Source organism: Coprinopsis cinerea (assembly GCF_000182895.1).
Source record: "Coprinopsis cinerea okayama7#130 chromosome 7 map unlocalized cont3.7, whole genome shotgun sequence".
In the NCBI taxonomy this organism is placed as follows: domain Eukaryota; kingdom Fungi; phylum Basidiomycota; class Agaricomycetes; order Agaricales; family Psathyrellaceae; genus Coprinopsis; species Coprinopsis cinerea.
The window spans coordinates 1,900,073-1,920,980 of NW_003307538.1; the positions used below are offsets into that span (position 1 = coordinate 1,900,073).

A 20,908-nucleotide genomic window follows, 5' to 3' on the forward strand; every position below is an offset into this window, starting at 1 on the left:
GATCCAGCCAGCAGCCTTGTCTGCCTTGGTCTCCCAGGCCTCTACCGCGTCTGGGGACGGTGTAATGTCCCCAACACGGGTAGGGCGAAGGTGTTAAAAGGGAAAGACCACATCCGGAATTGAACCAGAGACCTCCTCTACTGAGGGACGCTCTAACCACTGAGCTATATGGTCTTGTTCAAAGCAGGAGTAGGAGGAAGTATAACCTCCTAGGATGGGTTTGAAGGGGCTATGCCACATTGGGGCTGTGCCAACAAGGGGGCTATGCCAGGTTGGGCTATGCCAAATGTTCAGGGACCCTGACCATGATTAGAGAGTGCGGTCAACAGAGTGACATATTCACAATCTAACAGTATTTCATCAGTTCATCCGATATACAATGGAAGATGGTCCTAGGGTAGGCATAGGCTGAGATGGTTGTTGTATAATGGGTGAGGGAATATCGTCAGGAAGCATAGGAGGTAGAGGAGATTGTTGGGTATTATAACGATAGCGTTGGGGACCTGGAGCTTCTGGTTGTGGGTTTCAAAGCTCCAGCACGAGGTCAGTGATTTCAGGATCATGTGTCCGATCGAGACGATGTGAGCAACAGGCTCAGCACCAGGGGTTTCGAGAAGTCTATTCTCGAGTCGGACAGCATACTGGGTGTTGGTGACCATGAAGAGGGATTCCTCTTTGTTGAGAGAGGGAATAGGCATGGCAGGAGCGAAAAAATTATACTGGGGAGCAGACATGCTGTTTGGTGAGAGTTGGTTTGTTGAGTGAAGTTGGGGGATTTGTTGTCTTTCAATCGAGTGTTTCTTCTCTCTTTTAAGCCTGGTTTCTCATGTTTTCTTGGGTGATGCCATAGGCATGCTGAGGGGTGTTTCAAGATAACACCTCATGTTCTGAGATAAGGGTGCATGTCGTCCTTGAGGCCTTCATATTTCGGGATTTTATTGTGGTATCCTCATGTGAGTTTGTATTTTCATTTGTACGCCTTGAGAAGGTCTTTGGTATGAGCCACTCTGCTTCGGAGAGGGGATATCCACCAAGAACTGTCATTTATTCCTCACAGTTTGATGTTTGATTTTGTCAATTTCATATTATTCTTCTCCATCAGAAGGGAGTGTGTAGTTTGGTCCATGTGTTTCTGTTTCAACATACAGAGAGAGTAAAGTTGCATGAAAGATGTCATGTATTTCCCAAGTGGGTGGTAGCTTGAGGCGGAACATGTTGGGACTAAGGACTTCTGTGATTTCAAAGGGTCCTTCCCTTCTGGTTGTCATTTTCTTTCAGTGTGGAAGTTTGAGGTTCTTGGCTTCCAACCACACTGTTTTCCCTTACAGAAAGGGTGTTGTTACGGTCAAGGGACGTGAACTCAAGTGAGCATACACGTCGACCATAGAGTCGTGGTTTCGAGGCGAGTTCGAGAGAGATAGGCATCTAAGAGTGCCTGTCGCGAAGAGCGGCGGCAGAGAGCAGAGAGCGAGAAGTGAAGTGAGAGCAATGAGCGACTTGGTAACCAGAAAGCTTTGCCAGTGTATTGACAAAGAGGTCAAGCTGAGGAAATACAGAATAGACTACCTAGCTTATATACCTATTCTACTGTCTACATAGCTGCAATGAGTCGGAATGACGATTGAATGGTGAAACATAGAAGAACAATAAGAAAGGTCACGAGGTTGCATGGAGGCTGCGCAAAGAACAAGGATGAACAAGAAGATGTCAGAATGAGTCGAAAGGCAGTGCGTAACAATAAGAACAATAGAAGTAGGCAGTGTTCCATGAGTGAAAGAGTCCATAGAGGGAATAAAGAGGCGAAGGAATAAAGGAAAGTGAAACGATAAGATGCAAAACAGATCAGATAAGATAAGATGAAAAATAGGGGCTATACCGGCTGCTCATGACAGTGCCTCACAAGAGGTATTGTCTTAAGACGACTAGAGCGAGTTCGAGGGAAAGGTAAAAGTGGGTGTGATTCACGAGAACTAGCTAAGGAAGAGATGAGTCAGAGTGAGTCAGAGAACAATAAAAGGTGGCTGTGCCACAGCAGTAAGAAGAATCAACAGATAGAACAGCCATGAGATAAAGAAAGAAGTTATATGAGCAAAGAGAAAAGTCATGTGATAAATAAAGGACACGAAGAGAAAAAATAGGGGCAGAGTTCGTAACATTACCCCCTTTGTATGATTGAAGTCCCTTCAATCCCAGTTGCTAGCGTCGGGGCAAGGGGTAGTCTACACCAGTCAGCAATCAGACTGTCATCCCAACTGTTGCTTCCTGTGGGGGCTTCTTCAAAGCGGACCTTCTTTCCTTGATCGGTCCTGCGAAACTTGAGCGGGATCTTGATCCCAGCAGACCTTCTAGAGATGACTTCCTGAGTCGAACTTGCATAATCGTGGGCAGCCTTCGATCGTTGGTAGCGGTTGCGATGGGGGGCCCTTCGTTGTTCCTTTTTGAACCCGCACTCACAAATGACGTGTCCATTGCATTTGCAGTTGTAGCAGGTTTTGATGCGACTGGCAGGCGAATGGTAGGGAGAGTTCTCGTAAGGGGGTGTGTAGGTGATCCAGGCGTATTCCTCTCTGCCTGTCCAGTCGGTTGCGCGCCGAGAGATCTCGAAGGTCGATGAGGGTGGGAACAATGACTTTGTGAAGGGCTCGGTGGACAAATCCCTTGCATTTTTCTTGGAACTCTTCCCAGAGAAAAAGGCGGAGGTTGATGAGGGTGACTCGGGTTTGGGAGCCTACCTGGTCTTTGTTAGAATTCGTGACTTTGGCACTTTATCATTCGAACCGCCTTATTACGCTCTTTCGAACAGTACCCGAGGGACGGAAATCCGCCCAGCGGTTACCGAGATATTTACGTTTTGATCTGAGTTTGCTAATAACTCCGAAGCCAAGCCTGGTATCGCTTGGCTTCAACCTTGCATGTTATGGATGTACGGAGCCCCGTCCCCCGACGTTTTACCGACCCAAAATGTCTTCCCATGTTGCTTCTTCTTCGGAGTATCCTTTCCAAAGTACAGTCAGCCACTGAGTGATGGGACAAAAGTCACTGAACTTCACACCCTTTGGTAGCCTTGGCTATTTTGCACCCCAAAACTGGCTCTCCATGTTTTTATGTGTATAAGGATTGTGATGTACATACTTAGAGGATTTTAGAAGGTGTCTATCTTCATCTTCAGGCAGGTCGAAAAGCTGCCGGCACCTGGCAATCACTTAGATCCGGGACACCATGGGAGCCCAACTGCGAAGCTCATTAAGCCACTGTCTTCAGCGACGAAATGTTGAGCACAAACATTCGCGTCGCTGTCATGGTCTCGATAATGGCTCAGACACAATGCTTTTTGTTACATGTTCATTCAATCTACTTCTTCGATGATCCTCAAGTATGATAACCACATTTTACCTCAAAAATCTTGTCCATCTCAGCAGCCTTTTGAGCAGGTGTTTTGGCAGTCTTCCCTTGGCCTGTTTCAGAAGTTGGCGAACCCACCTTTGCAGATCTTCGGGTTATTGGACATGGCTTGGGCCTGGCCATCTTGTGGGGTGTGTTGGGAGGTGGAATTTCTGCCGAAGAAGTAGGGAGTGTGACTGGGAGGGTTACGGATGGGGTAGGTGATGCAGGCTCTCCCGGTGCGTGGTTCCCTTCCATGTCCTCTTCGTCTTCCTACTCTGTCACGACATCTAGGGTTACCGGGACTTTAACAACTCTAGCCCGACCCTGTCCGGCCTTTGTTGACTTTGCCTTACCACCCCTGACTGGTGCTTTCGCTGCCCAAGCTGCTGCCTCCTCTGCCTTCTTCTGCGCTTTCTCCTCCGCAGCGAGTGTTTTCTTTCTTTGTTGCTCAGCTTTCTTTTCCTCCCTTTCTAACCTCTTTGCCTCCTCAGCCTCTTCCTTTGCCCTATGTTTCACCTCATCAGCAGCCTTCTCAAGATGCTTTGCTTCGTTCGCAGCCTCCTCCTCAGCACACTTGATCTCCGCCTGCAACTCTTTAAATTTTGGCTTCGCCTCTCGCAACACATCCTCCATTCTCGTCTGCCACAACAGTCTGGTCAGTTCCATGATCGAGTTCTCAGTTGTCAGGTGCTGGACTCAAGACATTGGGAAGAGCGAGTGTGATTTTGGTTTCCGGCAGGTGAAGAGAGTCTTGCACAGGAACTCATTTTCGGCCCCAAGCAAAATAACTTTTGCTTTGCTCCTTGCGAGCTCTTCGCCGACCTTTTCTAACAAGCCCTGCAGCTCTGCGTTTTGGGACTGAAGCGCGGGACGTCCTGCGAGATGTGATAATAGTGAGGGGATGTTGGAAAGGGTGAACCTGGGTTCCGGTAGCGTGGGCCGCTCATCGAGGATGGCACCTTGATCTGATGCACTGGGGTTGCTGATAGGTGATAGAATTTCATTCGTTGTAGGATATAGCATGGGGGGATGTGTAGATGATGTTGAGGCTGATGATATAGGTTGTCCACCCTCATCTGTGGTTACCAGCTGCGACTGTTGACCTTTTAAGAGAGCGGATGGTACCATGAATGGGTGGGTTTGCTGAGTGCTGGTGTTTTTTGACGGCTCGAATTGTTTTGTGTCAATCACATTCCGATTCAAAGGCCAAATGCCAGTTTTTTCAAATGCAGACTGGATTGTGGTGTCCTTCATAGCATGGAGGTGAGCTTCATGATATAGAGGAAGGAAATCTTCTTTCCAGATGACAACCTTTGAGCAGGATGCCTCATTAACAACAGCTTTCCAGGTCGAGGCCAATGGTCCAAATATGCCAACATTGCAAGGCTGTAAGGCATGTGTGGTATGTGATGGGAGGCAGATCACAATGATGCGGTGCTGTTCAGCATAAACCATGAATGAATAGGTGCAGTGGGAGTTATGGCCATCAAGGATGAGCAATCGGTAGCCATTGGTGGTGTTCTGAGGGCTGGTAAGACAGTCGAAATCGTTTTCGAGCCAGGTTCGTGAAAGTTCTTGATCTGTCCAGCCCTTGGGCAAACAAGAGACACTATGTTCAAATACATCAGAATTTACTGACGGCAGCTTGAGATAAAAATACAGACCTTGCATTTCCAGGATTATCTCAAGTCAATGCAAGATTAATCTTGCCCGCCTGAAAAATAACCGACGGAGAAAGTGCAGTGCCATCAGCGCAGATTGTTTCGATGATCGTGATGTGCTCGCGATTACCGTCTTCAATATTGTATGTGATCTTGGTATCGCGTTCGACGATTGCTGCCACAGATCCTCCAATTCCAAGCTGAACTCCCTTCTCATCCATGTTATAAATGTTCTTGGGGTCGATGTTGTATTCTGTGATGACCTCGGTAAGGACATCGAAGTACTCGTTTATGGCTGTCGGGTTCAATGCCTGAGCGTGTGATTTGTCGAGATTTTGTGTCCATTGGTCTTGAGTTCTGGATGCCGTGCAAGAAAGCGAGAAACCCAATTCTTTCCCAGCTTACGTCCACAAAGCATCTCAGCATATGCTTTCAGGGTGGCATAAGTTAATGGAAGTGCACGTCTAGCCATGTGGGCTGCCCAAACAACAAGAATTTCTTCATGTGACGGACTCAAGCCCTGTTGGTTGACATGCGCAAGATGAGCAGCCTTGGTAATGTTCTTGAATCACTTCTCCAGCTGTGCATTGCTTGGATTGCAAGCATGATGCACTCTTTTTTGCTCTTATTGACAAGAGCAGGTGGTGCTTTGTTGGTTTTCCGTGGCATAGAGTTTGTAGGGTGTCAGTAGGATAGGGAGGAAGTGAGGGATTAGTAGATAGATGGATGAACCTGATAGCACAGTTATCAATGCAAAATCAAGCTTCTCTAATGGTATATCAGTTTTTAGGTGCTGATGGCCTAGCTTTAGGTGCATACATTGAAACGGGGAGGGTTCAGGCCATGTATGTTCAAGCAATATGTGTTACAGTTTTTTGATGGAAGTCGTAGGTCGATTATGCATCTCATAAACAGGTAAGCAAGAACAGAGCAGTGTTAACTAAAAGAGACGATGCTGGAGATGACTTTGACCAGATTGACAAAATTATCTGAATTAGAAAATATCTTATTTCGAACATTTCACCTTCAATTTTAGCCCTGTCTGCAAGCAGCTTCAACTTGGGCTTCTAAAAAATCGTTAAAATTAACAGAGCAGCTGGAATCTACACATTAGCCCACGCCCTTCCATCCATCTGTAACCTTCATGGCACTTTCCAAAGTCTGAGCTCAGGAATCCCATGTCAATGCACCCAGTTCCTACAGTGAGAAATATCGACACACTGATTTGCGTTGAACACGTAACCTTCAAATGTAGTTAACACCGCCAATTCTAGGTGTTAACCAATAGCAGTGCACCTGTGCTTCCTTTAAGATACAACTTTTCACCACCTTCGCGACTTCTTGAAAGTTCGAGAGGTAGATGTCCTAATGTGGACACACCTAAATCGGGTAAAAGCCACCGTGATGGCTGGCCTGCCCCAGGTCGAGAGGTTTTCTGTGACCTGTATCCCTCAATTCTGTAAAAAAATATGAAACTGTTGGTATAGATCAATTATACATGGTGACTACAAAAAAAAGGAAGGGAGAGCGGTATGTGAGGCTGGAGGGAGGCACCGTCCCAGCTCTCGGGATGTCCCGTGATCTGGTGATGCACTGTACCAGATATTCCACTCCGCTTCAGGTCTTGCAGTGTTTCAGAATGCGCCCGATCTCGTAAATGTTGTCTACCTCTGGCGGTGGTCTGGGAAAGTTGGGGCCATGGACTTCATTCTCGACATATGGTGTGAGGAGGGTGGCGTGGAACACGTCATGGACTCGGACTCGTTTCCAGTGATCAGAGATATTGAGCCGATAGGTGGTCGGTCATAACACATCTAAGATCTCGAAGGGTCCTTCTCGCTTGGCTTTGATCTTTTTGTGGTATCCCAGGTTGAGGTTCTTGGATTCCAACCACACTTTTTCGCCTTTCTTGAAAGGCTTGAAGGTGGACTTGATCCTTTGGGCCATCCTCTGCTGGGCCAGTGTGTGTGCGGCTAGGGCTTCATGTCTGATTTGATAGAGGGCCTTGATGCGTTGTTCTGCAGACAGGAATTGAGTATATGCAAAGGAGGTTGGGATCGCTTTGGGTGCCATTCCCATCATGAGTTCGAATGGGGTATATGGCTGATCAGAGTGTCTTTGATTGTTGTGGGTAAATTCCAAGATGCCAAGGTATTCGGACCAGTCTTGTGGAAAGGCGAGGCAGTAGATTGATAGCCAGGTCTTGATTTCTTGATTGAATCATTCAGTAGTGCCATCAGTTTGGAGATGGTGAGTGGTGGACAGTGCTGATTCAATCTTGAGGAGTTGGAGGAAATGACGGAAAACCTGAGCGGCAAACTGGGAACCGCAGTTGGAGATCATCTTCTCTGGGAGGCTGAAGTGTTTGAAGAGATTGTCAACAAGGAGTTGTGCGGTCTGTTCTGCTGTGATCTCTGGTGCATGAGATCAAAATTACCCCCTTTGTAAATCCGTGGTCCACCACAGATAAAATAGAGTTGTATCCATTGGATTTGGGGAGGTCGGTAATGAAGTCGGCTGAGATCTGGAAGAATGGTCGGAGCGATTTGGCCGGTGGGATGGGCATGAGAGCGGGTTTTGATGGGTTACAGTTGATCTTGAATTGCTGACATATGCCACATCCTTTGACGTAGTTCTTAACGAATGTTCTGATTCCTGGCCACCAGTAGTGTTGGCTGACGTTATTGAAGGTCTCTAGTTCTCCGGGGTGTCCTGCCGTGAGGGAATTGTGATATTGATGTAGGATCTTGCATCGAAGGTCTTGGTCCTGGGGAATGTAGTTTCTCCCTTTGTAGAATAGGAGCCGGAGGCCGTCATGTTCTTCTACTATCCAATCCTGCAAGTCGTCCTTCATGGCTTTTGGTCCGTCAGCTAGGATGATCTTCAGGGCGTCAGTGGCTTCCGTGTCGAAGTTGTGGCATTTGGCAATCTCTTCTTGTAGCGCAATGTCAACCAGTCCTACAGTGAGGGTTTTCAGGTCAACGAGGTTGACAAATAGTTCCTCCGGTAGCAGGGTAATGTTTTCGTTATTATGGTCTTCTTTGGGGCATAGGTCATGGTGTCAGGACAGGGCATCCGATAGGATCATCTTGTGTCCTGGCAAATGTGACAACTTGATGGCACTCTCCAGGATCTCGAAGGGTCCTTCTCGCTTGGCTTTGATCTTTTTGTGGTATCCCAGGTTGAGGTTCTTGGATTCCAACCACACTTTTTCGCCTTTCTTGAAAGGCTTGAAGGTGGACTTGATCCTTTGGGCCATCCTCTGCTGGGCCAGTGTGTGTGCGGCTAGGGCTTCATGTCTGATTTGATAGAGGGCCTTGATGCGTTGTTCTGCAGACAGGAATTGAGTATATGCAAAGGAGGTTGGGATCGCTTTGGGTGCCATTCCCATCATGAGTTCGAATGGGGTATATGGCTGATCAGAGTGTCTTTGATTGTTGTGGGTAAATTCCAAGATGCCAAGGTATTCGGACCAGTCTTGTGGAAAGGCGAGGCAGTAGATTGATAGCCAGGTCTTGATTTCTTGATTGAATCATTCAGTAGTGCCATCAGTTTGGAGATGGTGAGTGGTGGACAGTGCTGATTCAATCTTGAGGAGTTGGAGGAAATGACGGAAAACCTGAGCGGCAAACTGGGAACCGCAGTTGGAGATCATCTTCTCTGGGAGGCTGAAGTGTTTGAAGAGATTGTCAACAAGGAGTTGTGCGGTCTGTTCTGCTGTGATCTCTGGTGCATGAGATCAAAATTACCCCCTTTGTAAATCCGTGGTCCACCACAGATAAAATAGAGTTGTATCCATTGGATTTGGGGAGGTCGGTAATGAAGTCGGCTGAGATCTGGAAGAATGGTCGGAGCGATTTGGCCGGTGGGATGGGCATGAGAGCGGGTTTTGATGGGTTACAGTTGATCTTGAATTGCTGACATATGCCACATCCTTTGACGTAGTTCTTAACGAATGTTCTGATTCCTGGCCACCAGTAGTGTTGGCTGACGTTATTGAAGGTCTCTAGTTCTCCGGGGTGTCCTGCCGTGAGGGAATTGTGATATTGATGTAGGATCTTGCATCGAAGGTCTTGGTCCTGGGGAATGTAGTTTCTCCCTTTGTAGAATAGGAGCCGGAGGCCGTCATGTTCTTCTACTATCCAATCCTGCAAGTCGTCCTTCATGGCTTTTGGTCCGTCAGCTAGGATGATCTTCAGGGCGTCAGTGGCTTCCGTGTCGAAGTTGTGGCATTTGGCAATCTCTTCTTGTAGCGCAATGTCAACCAGTCCTACAGTGAGGGTTTTCAGGTCAACGAGGTTGACAAATAGTTCCTCCGGTAGCAGGGTAATGTTTTCGTTATTATGGTCTTCTTTGGGGCATAGGTCATGGTGTCAGGACAGGGCATCCGATAGGATCATCTTGTGTCCTGGCAAATGTGACAACTTGATGGCACTCTCCAGTTTCAATTGCCAATGTGCTTGTCAGGGTTTGAGCTTCTGAGGTGACCGGAAATATGTGAGGTTGAGGTGATTGGAATAGACCAGAGTCTCATGGGGGCTCCCTTGGATATAGTGGCGCCATTCATCAAGTGCTTGAATGATTCCAAGGAGTTCTCTGTCATAAATCTCGTAGTTCCGTTCGGCAGGGGAGAAGGACTTGGACAGGAAGGCAAGGGGGTGACAGTTTCCATTAGAATCCATCTGCGTTAGGACTGCTCCAGAAGCGTATTTGGAGGCGTCGGATTCGATCTGGAACGGTCTGGACATGTCGGGCATCATGAGGACAGGTTCTTCACAGAAACATTTCTTCAGGGTGTCGAAGGCTGTGTGACATTCATCCGTCCACTTGAACGCTTGGATCTTCTTCAGGAGTTTGTTGAGCGGTCGAGCAATGTCGGAGTATTTCCGTATGAACTTCCTGTAGAAATTTCAACCCCGTTTGACGTAGAGGTTGTTATCTCGAAGGATCTGGAGAACTTCCTTGGTGTGTTGTTCGTGTTCTTCCTTGGTCTTGGAGAAAATAAGGATGTCGTCCACATAGGATCTCGAAGGGTCCTTCTCGCTTGGCTTTGATCTTTTTGTGATATCCCAGGTTGAGGTTTTTGGATTCTAACCACACTTTTTCACCTTTCTTGAAAGGCTTGAAGGTGGACTTGATCCTTTGGGCCATCCTCTGCGGGGCCAGTGTGTGTGCGGCAAGGGCTTCATGTCTGATTCGATCAAGAGCTTTGATGCGTTGTTCTGCAGATGGGGATTGAGTATATTCGAAGGAGGTTGGGATCACTTTGGGTGCTATTCCCATCATGAGTTCGAATGGGGTATATGGCCGATCGGAATGTCTTTGATTGTTGTGGGTAAATTCCAAGATGCCAAGGTGTTCAGACCAGTCTTGTGGAAAGGCGAGACAATAGATTGACAACCAGGTCTCGGTTTCTTGATTGAATCGTTCCGTGGTGCCATCAGTTGGGGATGGTGGGCGGTGGACAGTGCAGATTCGATCTCGAGGAGTTGGAGGAAATGACGGAAAACCTGAGCAGCAAACTGGGGACCGCGGTCGGAGATCATCTTCTCTGGGAGGCCAAAGCGTTTGAAGAGGTTGCCGACAAGGAGTTGTGCCGTCTGTTCTGCCGTGATCTCTTTGGTGCATGGGATCAAAATTACCCCCTTTGTTAACCCGTGGTCCACCACGGATAAAATAGAGCTGTATCCGTTGGATTCAGGGAGGTTGGTAATGAAGTCGGCTGAGATCTGGGAGAATGGTCAGAGCGATTTGGCCTGGTGGGATGGGCATAAGAGCGGGTTTTGATGGGTTACAGTTGATCTTGAATTGCTGACATACACCACATCCTTTGACGTAGTTCTTAACGAATGTTCTGATTCCTGGCCACCAGTAGTGTTGGCTGACGTTATTGAAGGTCTCTAGTTCTCCAAGGTGTCCTGCCATGAGGGAATTGTGATATTGATGTAGGATCTTGCATCGAAGGTCTTGGTCTTGGGGAATGTAGTTTCTCCCTTTGTAGAATAGGAGCCGGAGGCCGTCATGTTCTTCTACTATCCAATCCTGCAAGTCGTCCTTCATGGCTTTTGGTCCGTCAGCTAGGATGATCTTCAGGGCGTCAGTGGCTTCCGTGTCGAAGTTGTGGCATTTGGCAATCTCTTCTTGTAGCGCAATGTCAACCAGTCCTACAGTGAGGGTTTTCAGGTCAACGAGGTTGACAAATAGTTCCTCCGGTAGCAGGGTAATGTTTTCGTTATTATGGTCTTCTTTGGGGCATAGGTCATGGTGTCAGGACAGGGCATCCGATAGGATCATCTTGTGTCCTGGCAAATGTGACAACTTGATGGCACTCTCCAGTTTCAATTGCCAATGTGCTTGTCAGGGTTTGAGCTTCTGAGGTGACCGGAAATATGTGAGGTTGAGGTGATTGGAATAGACCAGAGTCTCATGGGGGCTCCCTTGGATATAGTGGCGCCATTCATCAAGTGCTTGAATGATTCCAAGGAGTTCTCTGTCATAAATCTCGTAGTTCCGTTCGGCAGGGGAGAAGGACTTGGACAGGAAGGCAAGGGGGTGACAGTTTCCATTAGAATCCATCTGCGTTAGGACTGCTCCAGAAGCGTATTTGGAGGCGTCGGATTCGATCTGGAACGGTCTGGACATGTCGGGCATCATGAGGACAGGTTCTTCACAGAAACATTTCTTCAGGGTGTCGAAGGCTGTGTGACATTCATCCGTCCACTTGAACGCTTGGATCTTCTTCAGGAGTTTGTTGAGCGGTCGAGCAATGTCGGAGTATTTCCGTATGAACTTCCTGTAGAAATTTCAACCCCGTTTGACGTAGAGGTTGTTATCTCGAAGGATCTGGAGAACTTCCTTGGTGTGTTGTTCGTGTTCTTCCTTGGTCTTGGAGAAAATAAGGATGTCGTCCACATAGATGATAACAAAATTCCCTTCGATCTGCAAGGCAAATATGTGGTCCATCATTGCTTGGAAGGTATGAATGTTGTTGTACCCTTTTAGGACATCAAGCTTGGTGAAGTACTTGGCTCCCTTCAGTTTGTCCATGAGGTCGGTGACCAAAGGCAGAGGGTAGGTGTTCTTAACGGTCCATTCATTCAGGTAGCGATAGTCTTGACAAGGGCGTTTCTTCCCATTCTTCTTGGGGACAAAGAAGAATCCAGATGCTTGTGGGGAGTCTGACGGTTAGTGGTGTGCCGGCTCAAGCTCGGCCTGAAAGCCCCGGCTCAGGCCGGGGCCCAGTGAGTACAAAGTGTAGTATACAATAATTAACACTGTATATCATGCTATCCCGAATACACGTCAGTCATCGTTATCACTATCATCAACATCGACGTCCCAAGGCCCTGGCTCTGCCTTATCAATCCACTCGGGATCCCCATCGTCGTCCAATACCTCACCCTCCAGCTCAGCAAGCGATGTTGGTCCTGGTTCGCGAAAGAGAAGTTCGTTTCTGATGGCACACTTCAAGAATTGCAGCGCCTCGACAAGATCATGCTTGATGCGGTTACGACGTTTCGAAATCGTGATTCCCACAGATGAGAACACCCGTTCACTTGACACAGACGAAGCCATAATTGGGAGGTAATCTCAGGCAAGTGAAGCCCACATAGGCAATCGTTGAGCATTCATCTACAATAGAAGTTAGAATAGCCTCGAAAGTGATGAGAAAAAACCACAAAACATACCCCCCACCATGCAACAACTGATTGTCCATCCATTAGCTCGTCAGAGCCGTTGATATAACGATCCCATTCATGAAGCCATGCATCGGGTGGAGCTGCAGGGGTTCCACGAGAGGAGTTTGGTTCCTCTTCATCTTCTGATGAGTCTATGTCGAAGGTGGAGAGGGTGGACGAAGTGCGAGTTGGCCCAGAAGGGGAAGGGCCATTGTGGTGCAGCTCAACATAGCGCTTCTTGAACTAATCGGCTCAGTAACCAGTGAGAATCAACCTAATGACATGGACCTACAATTTCCTTTGCCTCAGCTTCAACCTGGTTCGTCAACCCGTCTCCCCACTCCTTCCGGAAATACGACAGCTTCTGCTCGGGTTGGATAACTAGATAGCAGGTCGTTAGTTTGGTATATGTGACAAAGTGTTAGTGCGAGATAAAACATACTCATGGAGAAGGTGTAGGCTGTTGAAGTAGCCGTCTTGGTGTAATACTCTTTGATTTTTCCGAGGGCAGCTTCAAGGGCCGGATGGAATCGACTGTACTTCACTTTCGAAAGTCTTGCTGTCCATGCACGGTGAAGCCCTTCAAGGTAGGGAAGACCTTTGTGTAATGACGCATCGGTTTCTGAAGAAAAGGCTTGTTGGGCAACATCGGCGAACTATGCGAGCCAATGAGCAACTGAACAATGTAATAATGAGCAAAGACTGGAGCACTAGCCTTAAGGAGATCTACGCAGAGCTTTACACATGCCCATTCCTCTTTCTGAACATGAAGCGCGCTGAGCTTCGTGCGCTTCTGATAGTTCTTCTCCTCCTGCGCTATAGCAAGGACAAAGTCGTTGACAATCTAATGGCTTTGTTAGTAGATGAAAGACGGACACACGAGCACTTGTGTACCTTTTTTTCTGCTAGCGCGCGCTCTAGCATGACAAAAGTTGATGACCATCGAACCTTCATGTCCAACAACAGGGTGCACAGTGGGCGGTTATGTTGTGTTTGGAGATCCCGAAACATTTGTGACCACTTTGCTGACGAACGAACTTACTCCCGATGTTTGTTTGAGTGCCTAGGGTCCTTGTAGGCGGGTTTGAAGAACTCATCAACATCTACTGATTTGTTTTGCTGGGTGGGTGCGTTATCAGTTTCGTCCTCGGACTCGCTGACAACGATTGTTTCGGTGGGCGATGAGCGTGATCGTTTTGTTGCTGGTGGTGGCGGTTCTTCATCTTCATCTTCAATTTCTTCGATAGAGACAGAGCGAGAAATTTTCGGAAGCGAGGAGAGAGAAGACAAGGCTGTGGGAGTAGTTCCCATGCTGTCAGCACCCAAGGGATCTTTACGGGCTCCTCGGCCAGAAGCACCCTCATCGTTGGTCACTGGTGCTTCGACAGCACTTCGTTTCCGTTTGCCGCTGATGATATTGCCCTCACTGATGTTGCCTGTAGTGCTGAGAGTTGACATGAGGCCTCGCAGGGTTGCAATTTGCAATGTCGAACTTTCTCCTGTAGGTGTGGGGTGGTTGAGGTATAAAAATAAGGTTTATATTAACTATACAGTCCCACCAGCGTGCCGAAATAACTGTTACAATTGGTTTGTATTGAATATTTAGCCAAAATGTAGTCGATCGTTAAAACAGTGCACGCAGCCATCAGTAGCGGAGCTCCAATTGGGTCCCACATTGCTGCATTTGAGCACCGGCTGGCCATTCTGGGTTTGACAAAAAGACCCGGCTTCAGGCCGGCGGCTCAGGCTTGTCAGGAACCCAGGCCGAGCCGTCAGGCCCTCTTGAGCCCTGTATGAGGCCTGGCCTGGCTTAGGGCTTCAAGCCTTGGCCGTCACATCACTACTGGAGGAAGCCAGGAGAGGAGTTCTGAGATGTTAACACCCAGAAAACAGTGAAGCATGGGGGTGGTCACATCATGGTTTGGGGCCCGAGGGTCATCACATGGAAGAGTGTTGGGCGCTTGCATTGCATCAATGGGACCATGGACGCCAAGCTCTACACCAATATCCGTCAGGAATCATTCCTCGGCACGCTCAAAGACCAACACATCAGAGTGCATGACATCAAATTTCAGCAAGCAGATAATGATCCAAAGCATACTTCCAACTGTTACGGTCAAGGGACGTGAACTCGAGTGAGCATGCACATCGACCGTAGAGTCGTGGTTCCGAGGCGAGTTCGAGGATATAGGCGTCTAAGAGTGCCTCACAAGAGGTATTCGTCTTAAGATGACTAGAGCAAGTTCGAGAGAAGAGTAGAAGTGGGTATGATTCACGAGAACTAGCTAAGGAACAAGGGAGGTATCTACAGAGCTTATATACCTATCTAGCTACGTGAATATGAGTCAAGAGGAGTCAGAGAAGAAGGCTGCGTGAGCACAGGTTACTGCGGAGCGCAGCAGAGATAAATTGGAGAACAATAAAGAGTGGCTGCGCCGCAGCAAGAAAGGAGTCATAAAGAGTCAAAGAAGGCTGCGCTGCAGCAGTAAGAAGATTTAACAGATTAAACAGTCACGAGATAAAGAAAGAGATGATGTGAACAAGAAAGAGAGTCATGTGATAGAGAAAGGATGTGAAGAGAAGAGATAGGGGCAGAATTCGTAACATTACCCCCTTTGTATGATTGAAGTCCCTTCAATCCCAGCTGCTAGCGTCGGGGCCAGGAGTAGACCAGTCGGCAATCAGACTGTCGTCCCAACTGTTGCTTCCTGTGGGGGCTTCGTCAAAGCGGACCTTCTTTCCTCGATCAGCTCGGCGAAACTTGAGGGGGATCTTGATCCCGGTGGACCTTCTAGAGATGGCTTCTTGAGTCGTCCTTGCATAATTGTGGGCCGCTTTCGATCGTTGGTAGCGATTGCGATGATGGGCCCTTCGTCGTTCCTTCTCAAACCTGCACTCGCAGATGACGTGTCCGTCGCGCTTGCAGTTGTAACAGGTCTTGATGCGACTGGCAGGCGAATGGTAGGGAGAGTTCTCGTAAGGGGGTGTGTAGGTGATCCAGGCGTATTCCTCTCTGCCTGTCCAGTCGGTTGCACGCCGAGAGATCTCGAAGGTCGATGAGGGTGGGAACAATGACTTTGTGAAGGGCTCGGTGGACAAATCCCTTGCATTTTTCTTGGAACTCTTCCCAGAGGAAAAGGCGGAGGTTGATGAGGGTGGCTCGGGTTTGGGAACCTACACGCTGGTCTTGAGGGGGAATGCGAAGAATGGCTCTGTGAATCTCGACCATGTGGCGGTCGAGATCTCAGAGGCGGTCCAGGACGATGTGATGCTCATATCCTGCACATCTCTTGAGGTTAGTCCAGTCGCGGGGATCGGCGAGCAGGTGGATGAGTTCGGCGGCGCAGGTCATGAAGGTGGCGTTACCCCCTGTCGTGAACAGCTGGTATGGCCCCTATTTTCATTTTCATCTTATCTTATCTGTGTCTGTATCTTATCTTTCCTGTTACCCCTATTTCTTATCTTTATTCTCGTCTATGGACTCTTTCTCTCATGGAACACTGCCCCGTTTTGCCCTTTACCCTGCCTCTATTGTTCTTATTGTTACGCACTGCCTCTCATTGCCTTTCGACTCATTCTGACGTCTTCTTACTTCATTATTGTTTCATCCTTGTTCTTCGCGCAGCCTTGCGCAGCCTTGTGACTATCTCTTATTGTTCTTCTGTCTTTCACCATTCGCTCGTCATCTCGACTCATCGTGGCTATGTAACTGGTAGGATAGGTATATAAGCTAGGTAGTTCGCTCTGTATTTCCTCAGCTTGACCTCTTCGTCAATTCATTGCTCTAGTCTTCACTCCAAACAGTCGCTCATCGCTCTAAGCCTTCTCGTTGCTCTCACCGCTTCTCGTCTCTGGTCTTAGTTTTGGTTTAGTGTTCGCTCTTCGCGACACCCCCTTTGTAGGGGTCAGCAGGTTCGTTGGTAGGGGGTTCTCAGTGGTGGATGTTTCGACAGTGGTGGTTTCAGTGACCGATTCGGTGGAGGGGACAGGGAATTCGAAGGTGAAGGCGGCACTGGAGTCGATGATCATGTTGGTCATTTCGGAAGGGGAGAAGGTCTGAGAGTAGCGAAGGGGCAAGTGGATTTGTAAAGCGAAGTAGCAGATGGGTGTTTTGCTGGAGAAGTGAGTCTGACCTGGCTGGACCTTTTATTTCCGAAGTTGTTTGCAGTTCTTTGGTTTTTCTTTCAGGTGGGTTGTCTTGTATTGTGTCAGGATCTTGCTTGCTCCGGTCATGAGGTTGTCTTCATCTTCCCATGTTGCTTCCTCTTCGGAGTAACCTTTCCAAAAGCACAAGGTACTCTAGTCCACTTCGGGTTTTGCGGTGTTTCAGAATGCACTCGATTTCGTAAATGTCGTCCACTTCCGGAGGTGGTCTGGGAAAGTTGGGGCCGTGGACTTCATTCTCAACGTATGGCGTGAGGAGAGGTGGCAGTGGAACACGTCGTGAACTCGGACTCGTTTCCAGTGATCGGGGATATTGAGCCGATAGGTGGTCGGTCATAACACATCTAAGATCTCGAAGGGTCCTTCTCGCTTGGCTTTGATCTTTTTGTGATATCCCAGGTTGAGGTTTTTGGATTCTAACCACACTTTTTCACCTTTCTTGAAAGGCTTGAAGGTGGACTTGATCCTTTGGGCCATCCTCTGCGGGGCCAGTGTGTGTGCGGCAAGGGCTTCATGTCTGATTCGATCAAGAGCTTTGATGCGTTGTTCTGCAGATGGGGATTGAGTATATTCGAAGGAGGTTGGGATCACTTTGGGTGCTATTCCCATCATGAGTTCGAATGGGGTATATGGCCGATCGGAATGTCTTTGATTGTTGTGGGTAAATTCCAAGATGCCAAGGTGTTCAGACCAGTCTTGTGGAAAGGCGAGACAATAGATTGACAACCAGGTCTCGGTTTCTTGATTGAATCGTTCCGTGGTGCCATCAGTTGGGGATGGGTGGGCGGTGGACAGTGCAGATTCGATCTCGAGGAGTTGGAGGAAATGACGGAAAACCTGAGCAGCAAACTGGGGACCGCGGTCGGAGATCATCTTCTCTGGGAGGCCAAAGCGTTTGAAGAGGTTGCCGACAAGGAGTTGTGCCGTCTGTTCTGCCGTGATCTCTTTGGTGCATGGGATCAAAATTACCCCCTTTGTTAACCCGTGGTCCACCACGGATAAAATAGAGCTGTATCCGTTGGATTCAGGGAGGTTGGTAATGAAGTCGGCTGAGATCTGGGAGAATGGTCAGAGCGATTTGGCCGGTGGGATGGGCATAAGAGCGGGTTTTGATGGGTTACAGTTGATCTTGAATTGCTGACATACACCACATCCTTTGACGTAGTTCTTAACGAATGTTCTGATTCCTGGCCACCAGTAGTGTTGGCTGACGTTATTGAAGGTCTCTAGTTCTCCAAGGTGTCCTGCCATGAGGGAATCGTGGTATTGATGTAGGATCTTGCATCAAAGGTCTTGGTCTTGAGGGATATAGTTTCTCCCTTTGTAGAATAGGAGTCGGAATCCGTCGCGTTCTTCTACTGTCCAATCTTGTAAATCGTCCTTCATGGCTTTTGGTCCATTGGCTAGGATGATTTTCAGGGCGTCAGTGGCTTCCGTGTCGAAATTCTGGCATTTGGCGATCTCCCCTTGTAGAGCAATGTCGACCAGTCCTATGGTGAGGGTTTTCAAGTCGACGAGGTTGACAAACAGTTCTTCCGGTAACAGGGTGATGTTTTCGTTATCGTGGTCTTCTTCAGGGCACAGGTCGGGGCGTCGGGACAGGGCATCCGATAGGATCATCTTGTGTCCGGGTAAGTGTGACAACTTGATGGCACTCTCTGTCAGTTTCAATTGCCAATGTGCTTGTCGGGGTTTGAGCTTCTGCGGAGACCGGAAGTACATGAGGTTGAGGGTGATCGGAATAGACCAGAGTTTCATGGGGGCTTCCTTGGATGTAGTGGCGCCATTCGTCAAGTGCTCGAATGATTCCAAGGAGTTCTCTATCGTAGATCTCGTAATTCCGTTCAGCGGGGGAGAAGGACTTGGACAAGAAGGCGACTGGGTGGCGGTTACCATTGGAGTCCATCTGTGTCAGGACTGCTCCAGAGGTGTATTTGGAGGCGTCGGATTCGATCTGGAACGGTCTGGACATGTCGGGCATCATGAGAACAGGTTCTTCACAGAAGCGTTTCTTCAGGGTGTCGAAGGCTTCTTGACATTCGTCAGTCCACTTGAATGCTTGGTTCTTCTTGAGGAGTTCGTTGAGCGGTCGAGCGATGTTGGAGTATTTCTGTATGAACTTCCTACAGAAGTTTCCGAAGCCGAGGAAAGATCTGACTTGCTTGATGGTTTGTGGTGCGGGCCAGTCTTGGAGTCCTTTAACCTTTGCTGGGTCCATGGAGATTCGGTCTTGTTCGATGATGAATCCGAGGTAAGCAATCTTTTCCTTGGTGAATTCGCACTTCTCGGGTTTGACATAGAGATCGTTATCATGGAGGATCCGAAGGACTTCCTTGGTGTGTCGTTCATGTTCTTCCTTAGTCTTGGAGAAGATGAGGATGTCGTCCATGTAGATGATGACAAAATTCCCTTCAATTTGCAAGGAGAATATGTGGTCCATCATCGCTTGAAAGGTTGCTGGGGAGTTGCACATGCCGAAGAACATGACTGTAGGTTCGTGTAAGCCGAATTTTGTTTTGAATGCTGCTTTCCACTGATCTCCATTGCGTATACGGATATTGTTGTAACCCTTCAAGACATCGAGCTTGGTGAAGTATTTGGCTCCTTTCAGTTTGTCCATGAGGTCCGTAACCAGGGGGAAGGGGATAAGTGTTCTTGACGGTCCATTCGTTCAGGTAGCAATAGTCTTGACATGGGCATTTCTTTCCGTCTTTCTTGGGAACGAAGAAGAATCCAGATGCTTGTGGAGAGTCCGACAGTCAAATGTATCCTTTGGCCAGATTGTCATCGATGAATTCCTTGACGAGTTTCTCTTCCTCCGGTGTGAGCGGGTAGACCTTGGATGACCTCGGTTCGAATCCTGGTTTCAGATCTATCCTGTGGTCCCAAGGTCGAGACTCGGGGAATCGGGAGGCCGCTTTCTCGTCGAAGACAGAGAGGTATTCGTGATATTCTGGAGGTACATGTTGCCTGATGTCCTTGATTTCTTCTTGCTGGTTGTACTTGAGCTCGAAGGCCTGCGAGTGGGTGAGGGTGGTGTTGATCCAGATGTCCTCCCGTTTCGTCAGAAAGTTCTCCATTGATGAATGAGATCACCAGGTCGTTAGTCAAGAGAGATCCCTCGTCATTATCCCGAATGGAAAGTTCCCTTCTATAAGCTCGTTGACGTAGGTTTCGAAGGTGTCAAAGTGATTCTTGGGTATCATAGGAGAGGTGGTTGGGTACCAATCAGGTAGTGGGTCGAGGTTCTGAGGTTCAGTGTCCGGGATTTCTTCGACGGTGGTCTTGAAGATCTGGGTGTAAGGCTTGGTAGATGTGATCGGCGGTGTCGACGGAACGCTCTGTCGCCACTCGAGGGTACCCTTCCTCCAATTGATGATGGGGTTGGCTTCCTCAAGCCAGGGAACACCCATGATGACTTTCTGTTTTCCAAGGCCGGTGATGTAGAAAGTAATAGGTCGTGTGTGTCCGTGGATAGTGATGTTCATGGCGGTTGAGTATTGGATGGTTCCTTGTTTATTCAGGGTTCCGTCTATGTTGTAGACTTTCAGAGGGGTTGGAAGGAGTTGGAGTGGGAGTTTCTTGTTTCAGGCCAAGTTTTGGTCAATGAATTTTCCTCCAGCTCCCAAATCTATCATTCCTTCGGTGTCGACGATTATCTTTCCACTCTCCGTTTTGCCCTCAAGATGCATTGGAATAAATAAGCATTTATTGTTCTTTCAGGCTACTAAGGCAGAATGAATCGATAAATAGGGAGACACTGACGTCGATGCAGGTCTCCATTCTAAAAACCCTGGTTGGTCTCGAGTTCCTTGTAAAATTCTTCAACGACTTCCTCTCCTGCTTCTTGGATCGCGGCCCGGATATTGGTGTAGAGATCTTTGCCATTCTTTGGGCGGAAAGACCAGTTTTGACGGTTACTGGTGTTCTGGTTGCTGGTCCCTGCAGAGCGACTGTTGGTGGTGTTATTGGGGCATTCCCAGGAGCGATGTCCATCTTTTCGGCAATGGAAGCATCCTC

At 48.3% G+C, this 20,908-nt stretch overlaps 1 non-coding gene across 1 annotated transcript; it reads right to left on the reverse strand.

Annotated features, from left to right (window-relative positions):
- Nucleotides 1-104: 104 nt before the first annotated feature.
- On the reverse strand, nt 105-174 carry CC1G_20154. Its single transcript has one exon. It is a non-coding gene; the product is annotated as a tRNA-Leu (tRNA).
- Between the last annotated feature and the right edge of the window lie 20,734 nt (nt 175-20,908).